Source organism: Ambystoma mexicanum, chromosome 10 (assembly GCF_040938575.1).
Source record: "Ambystoma mexicanum isolate Mex_15411 chromosome 10, UKY_AmexF1_1, whole genome shotgun sequence".
Classification (NCBI taxonomy): Eukaryota; Metazoa; Chordata; class Amphibia; order Caudata; family Ambystomatidae; genus Ambystoma; species Ambystoma mexicanum.
In genome coordinates this window covers 492,345,473-492,357,835 of record NC_090932.1, presented here as the reverse complement: position 1 = coordinate 492,357,835, position 12,363 = coordinate 492,345,473, and positions in this window count along the sequence as shown.

Sequence of the window (12,363 nt, the reverse complement as noted above, 5' to 3'; positions counted from 1 at the left end):
TTTAAAACTGCTCCTATGGCGTAATTGGAGGCATCAGTTTCCACTAGAAAAGGACGATTTATGTTAGGTTGAGCCAGGATGGGGGCCTGAGTGAATTCTTCTTTCAAGCGTTGGAATGCCTTGTCTTGTGGTATAGACCAGTTAAATGGAACGTCTTTCTTCAGGAGATTAACAATGGGTTGAACAATCTCAGAAAAGGTGGGAATGAATTTCCGGTAGAAGTTGGCAAGCCCCAGGAAGGATTGTATTTGCTTAACAGATGTTGGGGTGGGCCAAGCCAGTATGGCCTTCACCTTTGAAGGGTCCATACTAATTCCTTCTGAACTAAGGACAAATCCCAGATAGTAAACTGATGTTACATGAAACAAACATTTTTATGGTTTGGCTAAGAGTTGATTTTCACAGAGACGTTGAAGTACTGCTTTTACATGTTCTTCATGTTTCAAGGAGTCCTTGGAGAAGATCAATATGTCATCCAAGTAGATAACATTGAGAAATAACATGTCAGAGAACACCCTATCCATAAAACGCTGGAAGACTGCGGGAGCATTAGTCAGACCAAAGGGCATGGCTAGGTATTCAAAGTGACCAAAGGGTGTTCTAAAGGCTGTTTTCCATTCGTCTCCTTCCCGGATACGGATCAAATGGTAAGCACCTCTGAGATCCAGTTTCGTGAATATCACTGCACCTCTCACAGCTTCAAGGATATCCAAGATCAGGGGTAGTGGGTATCTGTCTTTCAGGGTGTATTGATTTAGGCCCCGATACTCCAGGCAAGGTCTAAGCTCTTTGGTATCCTTTTTTGGAACGAAGAACAATGAAGCACCAGCTGGTGATTTTGAAGGTCTTATGGTGCCGTTCTCAAGATTAGTGTCTAGGTATTCCCGGAGGGCTCCCTTTTTGGGTTCTGAAAGGATAAACATCCTGCCAAAGGGAATCACTGGGAGGGTTCAGTATCTATGGCACAGTCTTCGGGTCTATGCGGAGGTAAGGCTAACAATGGCAGTAGAGAATACATCAGCATACCCTTGATAGATCTCTGGAACTTGTACACTATTGGAAACCATGAGTGGTGTCTCTGGTAGACTTATAGGAGTTGTGATTGAGGTATCCAGGTTTAAACAATGGTTCATACAGAACTCCGAGCCCAGGAATAAGGATCCGGCCGTCCAGTTAATATATGGATTGTGCCTTTGTAACCAGGGCATGCCCAGAACCAAGGGGTAATGGGCTGATTTTATAATGTCAAACACAATTCTTTCTTGATGATGATTTATGGAAAGATGGATCTCGCTTGTTTGCAGACTTATGGGTCCTGAGGAAAGAGGTCTTCCGTCAATTGCTTCCACTGGCTGTGAAAAACTTCTAGCTTCATATGGAATGTTATGACTTCTGACCCAATCTTGATCAATGAAGACTCCCATTGCTCCGCAATCCACCAAGGCCAGTATGGGGTAGACCTTGTCCTTGGATGGCGATAAAAAGGCCTGTAATATCACCAATTTGTTTTATCCAGGAGAGTTCAAGGATGGAATTGATGTGGAGCAAACATCGCTCTCCCGAAACCTTGCTCCATTTAGGATCGGGAGCTGGCGTTTCCCGAGCGTCGGGGAGGAGCCAGAGGACACTCTTTAACTAGATGTTTATCTGAGGCACAATACATGCATAAGCCTGTGTGTATCCTTCTTAACCTTTCCTGCAGGGAAATTGGTCCACGAAAGGCTCCAAGTTGCATGGGTTCAGAATCAGTGCTCGGATTCTTGGCAGATTCTCTCCTTGTAGTATTCTCTGGGGAGTTTCTTTGAATTGAGACTTTATTCTTTTTCTTTTTGGCCTTTCTTTCTTGGATTCTGAAGTCTATTTGCATAGACAAGTCCAGGAGGGCCTGGAATGAACTAGGACGTGCCACCCTGGCTAACTCGTCCTTAATCTCTTCATTTAGACCTCTGCAAAACAAGGTAAAACTGGCTTCCAAGGGCCAGTCCGCCTCTTTGGCTAGCTGTTTGAATCTGGTAACATAGGTCAACATGTCTTGGGATCCTTGTTGGAAGTCAAGTAACTTCTCTTGAGCACCGTGGACCAGCTCTGGTCGTTCGAACATGGTCTTGAGTTCCGTGATGAACCCTTAGTAATCATCCAGGAGAGCATCCCCTGAATTGAGTAAAGGAGTGGCCCATGTAAGGGCATTACCGGAAAGATGCAATATTATGAAGCCCATCTTAGCCCTAGGAGTTGAGAAATAGTAGGGCTTGAAGGTAAAATGTACCAAACAAGAATCTAGGAATCCACGTAAGGTCATTGTTGAACCGTCGTATTTATCAACCACTCCTCCCAATAATAAGCTGTCCTTGTTCGCGGAGTCACGTGACAAGACAAGCTGTCTTACCACCGCATTCTCGGCTTTTAAATTCTGCATCTCTGTGGAAAGTTCTTGCATTCTGCGCATCAGATCCTGAATAGCATTCTCCATGGTAGAATCCGTATTGATCGTTTGGCGTCTCAAACTGTCGTAAATCTCCCCCCCGTCTCACCTGTGATCGGGATCTCCCTTGTTCGGCCGCAGGACTCTTCCTGTGGATGGTTCGGGTCTTGAATAGGCTCGCCCGAGCCTCGTCAGGTTACAGGACGCGTTCAGAGTTCCGGGAAGTTTGTGATTCCAGGGTATCCAGGATAGCGATGAACGAGTAAGTAGGGGGGGAAATCCAGGAACAGGATAAAAGGCAAGGAAGGAAGTAAGAGGATCAAAGGAAACCAATGTAGAGAGTAAACACACGTCAGGTCACTACCGAAGATAGCGTTGAGATGCGCAGACCCGCAGGGGCGTGACCAATTTATAGTACGTGCCACAACGTGAAAGCTAGTGCGTAGCACGGAGCTTGGTACGGCCATGTTGGGAGGAACAAGGAGTACAAGCCCTTCGTAACAATGATCATGAGGTCCAGAAGGGGCAATTTCGCCGGGTCATGACAGCGGCCTACCTCCATATACAGAAGTATCTGGAGACTAACAACTTACTTGGCACAAGACAATCTGGTTTCAGACACAGGCATGGGACAGAAACAGCTCTATTAGATCTGAAAACTCAAATAGAGGACTCAAAAGATAATGGCAAAATAGCCTTGCTACTACTTTTGGACCTCTCTGCAGCTTTCGATCTGGTCAATCACCAGATCCTATGCCAATACTTGAAATCAGCTGCCCATTTTTCAGAAAATGCCACTAACTGGATCAGATCCTTCCTGGACAATAGGCTAATAAGAGTATTCTCACCCACTGCATCTGCGACCCTGTCGCCGGTCCTATGCGGAGTCCCTCAAGGGTTGTGCGTATCTCCCATGCTCTACAATGTTTTCACCAAACCATTGTTCGATGTGCTTGACTATCTGGGTGTCACCTATACCAACTATGCGGACAACACCCAGATACTCATCCCCATCACTGGTGACTACATTGCAGATGCCAAAGCTCTGAACGACGTATACCAAGTGTACAAGCTTGGATGGCTCACCACGAGCTCTGTCTTAATGACGACATGACAGAGCTCCTCATCCTTGGCACCCAACAAAAACCTAGCAAACTGGACCCATCCTTCAGCACCTTCAACATTGATGGTAACTCCATCAAATTGGCTAAAGAGACCAAAACCTTAGGTATCTACCTTGATTCCACAGTACCCCTAAATCGACAAACGAATGCAGTCGCCGCAGCCTTGGCTGACACTTGTAAGTTGATTACAGCCTGCCGCCCATTCCTCTCTACCCAGAACTGCATCACTCTTGCCAGAACGTTGGTGATGTCCAAACTCGACTATTGTAACGCACTTTATCAAGGCACCAACCAACGTAACCTTAACAAATTGCAGATCTCCCAAAACAATGCTATCAGAGCAGCCCTCAATATTCCTAGGTCAGCACACATATCCGACACTAGGAAGAGCTTACATTGGATCTCGGTAGCCCAAAGAATCTCGCTCAAATCACTGACGCTCACCCACAAATGTGTCAACCATCAGGCCCCTATCTACTTAACTTCCCGCTTTTCTCAGTACATTCTTGCACAGACTCTAAAATCTGCCCAAGCACAATCACTCACTATTCCTAAATACAACTTACAGACTGCCAGAGGCGTTAGCTTCCCAGTCCTCGCCTCCAAACTTCGGAACTCCGTGTCACTGTCCATCAGAACTATCCCGTCCGCTACGCTCTTCAAACACAAAGCCAAGCTCTGGCTATCCTCTACTTCCCACCCACTACCAGCCTAGCCACCTGTTCCACTACCCTTGAACTACCGGCATTGTCTGCATGAATAGTTAACTCTGCCTGCACCTGCTTTTATGCTCTTATGCCTATTGTGTACCTCGTGACCTAAGTTATAATCCTGTGAATTTAATCTGTGCCTGTAACTGTATCAATGCCAGTATTGTACCCTGTGCCTCTAAGATATGTGCCTGGGCACCCTCAGGCGTAGCGCGCTATACAAATAAATAAAATACAAATACAAATGAAGCAGGCACTGCTCTGGCTTGGGACAGGGATGGCCAATGTCCTGCCTGAAGTTCACATGATACACCAATCTCTGCCTTGGCTTTTCTGTAGGAGCACAAACAGATACAGAAGCACCAGTCTCTTTCTCTTCCTGATACATGTGCTGTTGGAATACCTCTTTCTCCACCACCTGTTATATTACATTATCTCCTCATCTGTCTGTGGAAGCCCAAATATCTTCTGAACGCTCTCCCTCAGTGACTGCAATCTTTTCTCTAGCTCCAGAGTAGATTAAGGCATATTCGAGCAACAAGTCAAGCGTACCTTAAACAAATACACTGCCCTCTTCCTGTATTAAGCCAACAATTGCAACCCAGTCATTCCCAGATGCACAGACCAGCTCTAAGCCATGGACTGTAACTACCTTCCCAATCTTCTGCACCTCCATTTGTACTGTCTCCTTCATTGTCAGTTCTGCCTCATCTTCCTGCAGAAGTGGAACACTTTCTGCTGTTCCCTGTCTCATCCTTTACCCTCTCCATTTGTGGAATGCTAAAATCATGGCACTGAGGCCCTCCCTTAACACTCTCGTTCACCTGTAATCAATAAATAACTCTCTCCATTCAGGTGCCTCTTGTTGTGGCTCTGGACTAGCACTTTTCCCTACAAGCACAACCGGTGTGCCATTATTTGCCAAAGGCCTGGCTAGTGGCATCCTTGTCCCATGAAAAGAGACCCCCCCTCCTCAGCCCTCTCTCTCCTCCAAATATAAATCTGACCTCTCTTCTGGATTTCATTACCTTTCTTGGGAAGGACTATCCTAGACAAAAACAACAAAGTCAAGAGACTTACTGTCAAGAGACTTAATGAGGAATTCAAATGGATTCGTATGGGGTTCTCGGGCACACAAAGCAACTTTAAAAAAAAACACAGGGAGGATGTTCTAGTTCACAAGCAAGTGGGATCTTTTAGGTTTAAAAAAAGAACTAGGAATACAAAATTGAACTTGGAATTTCTTTGTGTTATAGCAGGGTAAGATAAACAAGAACATGTCACACAAGACCTGGTAGGAACTATGCACACCCAATATGGATCAGGAAGACAAAAGAAACGTGTTTTCTCCTTTTTAAAACATATTGGAATAACACGGAGGGAAAAGGACAGGGGGGACTTTGTTGGAGTTTTTTATGAGAGAAATTAGGGGTACCAAGGAAAGAATACCCAGCTAATGAGCCTAACAAACACACAACAGACCAAAGGGCGTATATAAGGATCTAAAATTAGCCACATCTAATTTACTGGCAAAATAGATCACAAAATATCTCCAAAGCCCATCACAGTTCCTGTAAAACACAAGGTTTGGGCTCACCCTCGGTGTTCCCGATTTTACAGCCAAACGAAATGAACAAAGAGAAAGTGAGAGTGATCTGGTCCTCTAATCGGGCTCTGTAACTTCCGGCAGCCCACCTGACCTTACCAGGTGATTCAGTGACTCTGATTGTCTAGTAAACGGAACCCTGCCTCCCTGAACACAGGGGACAAGTTTTGGCACCATTATTGGCTACTACCAAATCCGATGCTAATAATATTAATCAATAACGCCAATATTCAGTTTTAGCTACAAGCAAGTCTGCTCGAAGTATTGCCCAGTAATTTCACTGACACCTATACTGAATGACTTTGCACTTTGCCTGCAGGTGCCGCTTAATCACGTATCGATCATTTGGACAACCACGTTGACATTCTATTTAATATTTTATTCAATGTTAAGGTTTGGATTGGGGTTTTTGTTCAGTTGTCGTCCTTTAAATGTTTTATTCATGCCATTTTATTTACAGAATACAATTGGAACACATTAACAAGTAATTGAAATTTGGGAAATGGAAACTGTTATGGTAAGTTCAGTCCCACTACCAATCTTTATTTGCACGAGAATCAGTATTTTCTTCTTTTTTGTTAAAGCTTTAAATAGAGTTACTGGGAGATGTTGTAGCAAGAGGATGCCAGTATGTAAAGGAGCCTAGATTTGTTAAAGGGTTATATCATCTTGGATTGCTACATAGTGTAAATCGAAGCAGCCAAACGTGATGCCATGTAAATGATGCTGTATATTATTTGCAACTGGGCAGCTGGCCAATCAGATGGGGCATAAAATCTGTGGAAATATCTAGTGACGGCCCCATAGTCCATGGCCATCTGTGCTTTACCCTTGCATATCTGACGTTTTCGCCTTGACCTCCTTTCCAGTCCCTTCCTTACAGCCAACAGCACCCAGGACCACCTCCTCCAGAATTCTCCCCACCATGCTCACCCACGCCCCTTCCCTTCACACTTGCCTGATCAAAGCCAAGCACTTGCCAGCTGCAGCTCAATCCTTCACCTGACATTGGCACCATGGAAATAGTGAAGACACGTACTCCCTTTACTAATTGTTATGGCAGCCATCTTTTCTTTTTTTCTTTTCTTCAGGGAAATTGCGCACCCGTGAAAAAAAGTGATCAATGCTCAGGAGGAAAGAAGCAAGGTGCTATTATCCATTACCCCTTTATTCTGGGACCAACATTGCTAGTCGCAGCACTGAGCGTTCACAGAGCCCCCACTACCTTAAGTCCTGCTTTAGGTTTAGGCTACAAGGTTATTGCCACCTCTACCTGACTCTTAACATGTGGGTGATAGCTTAAATCATAACCACTGTAAATGTTTTCTAGAGATTTAGAATCATAGTTATAAAATGAATTCTAAAGAGCAAGCATAAACATGGATTTATAATTGTGTAATGAAACATGTCTGAATACAAAAGTGGAAATTACGCACAAAATGAGACATGGCCCTCATTACGACCCTGGCATTAAGGGATTACCGGTACCGGTAGGGGTACCGGAACCGGTAATCCCTTAACGCCTGATTACGAGGTCCCTTTGCGGGTCCCGACCTTAACGGCTGTTCTGTACCAGCCGTTAAAGTAAGAACCCGCAAAGGGACCTTGAAGGTGATTACGGTACTGCATTTTGCAGTACCGTAATTACCGCCTTTCCCATTCCCATTGAGCCCTATGGGGCAAAAATGGGAATGGGGAAGGGCCAATGGTAAATGGGGAATTACCGCCCTGCCAACCTTGGAATGGGGTGGTAATTCCCCATGTCACCATGGCGGATCCGGTAAATTACCGGCGTTAACCATGGCGCTAATAGCGCCATTGGTTAACGCCGGGTCGTAATGCGGCCCATGGTATGCATTGATCTCAAGTTGACACTAGGTTTCACAGGCAGGCTGACACAGATGGAGCTTGCTGTTAATGAGCAGTGCTTGCTCTGTCTGCTTTTTTTGATGCTGGCGAACCACGATTGGGCCTGGGGCTTGGACTTCCGCAGATTGATGCGCTCTGATAGTGCCATCCCAGCCCACTGTCTCCTAAAACGTAGAGCGTTTAAGAATCAACAAATGAACTGCACCATCCATGTACTGTGAACAATGGGGAATGCATGACATAACATTGTGGTGTGATCTTTATTTTAAGGCAAAGTGGACAGGAACAATTTTTCATTTCAGGTTAGTAATACATGGAAATGTTGTTCTTAGTACATTTTGTGTATGTGTGTGTTTGCATTATTTGCAAATATTTCTAAAGGCAATTGAATTAATACTGTCAATTAACACATTCTCTTACCTGTGTAAGAAGTAGTGAACACTGCGTAATAGAAATTGTGCTGCTCCTCTTAGGCTCGACCAAGTAATGCTATTTGTTCTTTAAATCTGACACCATCCACAGCATGGTTTTCTTTCCACTGCGTTACAGAATGAATGCAACATGTACACATAATTCTTAGATCCACCCCAAGAGTACCTTCGGGGCGTTCCATACAAAGGGCCTCATTACGACCCAGGCGGTAAGTTACCGCCTGGGTCGTACCTTTACCATCATGGCGTAAACTACGTCGTAATGAGGCCCAAAGTCTTTTGGTGTTTATGGTGATTCGTCTAAAGTGGGAGGTGTGTGCCCTATATGCCTTGGTTCTGATGAGGTCGGGAGTTCCCTGGGCCCTCCTGCAGATGTGGCCTAGCAGCTCGGGATGGCCTTCTTCCTTTGTAGGATCGGTCCCTTCCTGTAATTTCGCAGAAGGGGTAAAGTGACGGAAAGGAATACTGCCCACAGGAATGCATAGTGATTATGATTGATTCAAAGCTTCCCACCCCATGTTCATAATGATTTAAATTCTGCTTAACAGCTATTGAAGTGTGACTGTGCAATCATATTTTAATTAAACCCTGCACAGACAGGGTTCGTTTTGATCCTTGAACAACAGGAACATTTCAATTAATTGTTGTGTGTGAGAGCTCTCTGATATGATCTCTCCTACTGTGATTAACTAAGCACAGTCCCTTGGGTTTCTTTACTTTTCCGCGTGCTTCTCGGGAATTTCTATACACAATAAACCTCTGATCTCTTCAGTGTCAGCTACATTTATTATGGAAACTGAACATGTTCACACCCCTGGTCCGTTTTCACGAAAGGGCTTGCCAGATCTCTTACAGAATGCTTTGTGGAAAACTTACAACCAGTGCGAGGAGTTGTTTAGGCTGTCTTGTGAACAGTTTAGGGCACCCAATTTTCCTTGCAAGTTTTAGAAAATACATTGCCTAAAAATGCTCTGGAACCAATGGTGTGACAAAGTCCCTTGCCTTGTTTTTGCAGTTGTGTGTGTTTGTCATTGGGATTCATTGCCTCCACCCAGTATGTCAGGCTATGCTCTGGGGCTGGGTCTTGGTGGGGCTTGGCATACAACACCACACCCCTGGTATAAGGCAGAGATTTGTCACCTATAAAAATATCTGTAACCTTGTCCCATTATGGGGACCTTATATTAAGGGTGTCTCCCGTAAAAATCAAACCTTCCGTTGATATGGTATTCCTCAAATCAGGCATGGTGCAGGAGTGTCAAAAGTACAGAAAAGAGGAGAAATGCCCGCTGCCATTAAAAAAGGGAGATGGCTTTGTGAGGTGCAGGGTACATAGAAACTCAATAACAGTAAAAGTAGAATAATTCAACATGCATGAGCCTTCATGGCCAAGAATTGTCGGATTGGCTAAGTTCATCCCATGAGCAGGAGCGCAAGAGAGAACTGCAGAGCACTTGGCTCCACCACATCACTCTCCTCCGATTAACCTTTGGTAGCGAATTCTAAGCTGGTGGCCAGCTACTATAAATCTTGGCCTGCAGCTCCACGCAAGGAGGGTGCAACACCACTGAAGTGGCGGGTAAAAAAAGAGCAAGCAATAATTGACCAATCCTGTGTTAGGACAACAAAGTATATACACATGATCAGAGTAGAGCATGACAGCCCCCATAGGCAGAGACAAGACTTTATAAAAGGCACAAGAATTGTAAGGGCAGTAAGGGATTTCAGTAACGTGAGAGCGATTATATCAGAGCAGGAGCATGTTGAAGGCAGGAGCAGAAAAATGCAAAAGATGTGGAGATCTAGGGAAGAAAGAGAAAGAAGGCTGTAGAAGGCTAGAGTGAAGGAGGGAGAATGCTGGGAGGAGGTGGTAATCCATATGAAATACCAGGAGGTGGAAGTGAAATAACTGATGTGAGAAGAAAAGTAGAAGCTTGAGGAGATTGAGATGGACATCAGGAGAGGTCAGATGAAGAAATCTTGGAAAGTCTTGGGAGGATAGCTCAGGGGCAACGTGCTCGCATTGGAAGCAAAACAACACAGAGCAACACAGATTCGATCCCTGGGTCCACGCTAAGAAACCTCTGGACAGACAGACAGAAGGTTCAGACTTGTTATATACCTGATAGGAGGGCTTTTTGTATGATATAACTGAGCTCAAAAGAGGTGACAGGAAAATGAGGACAAGTAAACTCTGGTAGGAAGAAGAAGAGAGGATAAGGAGGGCAAGTTGTACATGGAGTTATATTCCCCCAAACAAGAAGAAGGGCTGTAATACATACCACAGCCTCCTTAACAACACAAATGCCCTTAAGCATGGTCGTAGCTGTGTGGTTGGTCTGTGTAGTGCTGCTCCTTTAAGGGTTTCGGCATGTGTCGGAGTGACGTTGCACTCCGCCGCGTGCCTTTCAATAAAAGGGCATGCCCGAGTCGCGCAGTGCGACCGGGGAGCCAAAGACTGAACCACGTCTCTGTTGTGAGTCTGTGCCACTGGGGGTGTAGGGGCTCACGGAAGATTGCTGGGGGTATGGGACACCCCCACAACAGTGGCGATGAGGCCGGTGACGTACCCGGACCCGACAATGACAATTCTGTGATTTTTTTCATATGAACGAGAGACGAAATCCACTCGTTCCACGCTTGGGTGAGGGTGCGGCCCACGCGGCGGTGGCCATTTTGTCCTTGATAACACAGATGTTTCGCGGTGCTCTCGAGCGGCCCATGAATGCCATCCATGCATAATCTTTGGAAATTTGAATAGCTGACAGCTATTCCTACATGGACATGCCTGGAATTTTGATTTGTGTGCAATTTATCGAGGTGAATCTCATCGAGTGAAGGTGAGGTGCTGGGAGGATACTGGCTATTCTGATGCATCTACCCTAGGCCTCCCTAGCTCCATTTTTGGACACTCCTCGTTGAACTGGAGGGGCCTGGTGACTTCTCAGTGGCCAACTACCCTGTTTGGACTTTCTGGTGGGTGCTTTGTGCCTTGGAGCTCTACTGGTGGGGATTTCTGAAGATCAAGAAGGCCTGCAAGGTTGTTGTCCTGGTGTGGAATTTGGAATATCAAGGTGGCATTGAAAGACTAATCAAGCTGGGTGAGTTGCGGCCCCTGTACAATCTAGGAGGGATGCTTGTGTGCTTGACCCATGAGTGATCCAGCGAACCAGGACACAGGGCAGCCAGCAGCACTACAGCAAGGAGTGCCCCCACCTCCACCTCCAGTAATGACCCAGATGAGGGCCTGGCCTCCTTCCACTCATCCCCGAGTTTGATGTGTCTGGTCCCCCATCCAGCCTGGGGCCTAGGTGGAGGCAAAGGGTTGATCGCCTAAACATGTATTTTCGGGCAACCAGTGATGACAGCAAGTTGGCCATGTTACTGTATGCCGCCGGACCTGCTGTGCATGAGTTTTTTTATTCCCTCCAGCCTGCAGATGGAACCTATGGTGCAGCAAAGACCGCTCTGCACAACTACTTCCTTCGGTTGGCCAACTCGGACTACGAGCGTTTCATCATGCTATCCACTCGCCAGAAGGAAGATGAGACACTGGACACCTTCTATGGCCACCTCAGGAGGCGGTCGGTGGCATGGGACAACCCGGACAACATGTTCAGGAACCAGCTCATCCAAGGGTGTTCCCCAGGAAAACTATGGAGACAAGTGCTGAGAGAACCGGGGATCACCGTTCCTCGCATCCTGTAACTGGGTCGCTGCCAGGAGATATCAGAGGTACGTGCATCAAGGATGGAAGCGGGCTCTCGCACTACCAAGTCGGAGGAGGTCTGCGCTGTGGGGCGTGGCGGCAGGGTGCCTTGAGACAGGCTGGAAATTTCCGCGACAGGGGCGGAAAGCTGGGAGAGGAATGTCAAAAGTGTGGGTACGACCTGCCCCACCCTGCAGAATGCCCAGTAGCAGAAAGAACATGCGGGCGGTGCGGCCTGGCCAAATCACTGTGTGCAGAGCTCTCCTGCCGGTCATGGTGCCCAGGGACCAGTACGGTCTAGGTTCTTCAGACAGTCTTATCCTCCCAATGTTGCCCAGGTGGACCAGGGGGAGGAAGGCACACAACCCGATGAGGAGGAGGAGGAGGAAGAGGAAAACATTTTCTTCGTGTCAAGCATTGACTCCCTCCAGTCCAAGGGCCGAAGACATCCGTGGTGCATCGTGGCAGACAATGACTCTCCCGTTGCCGTGC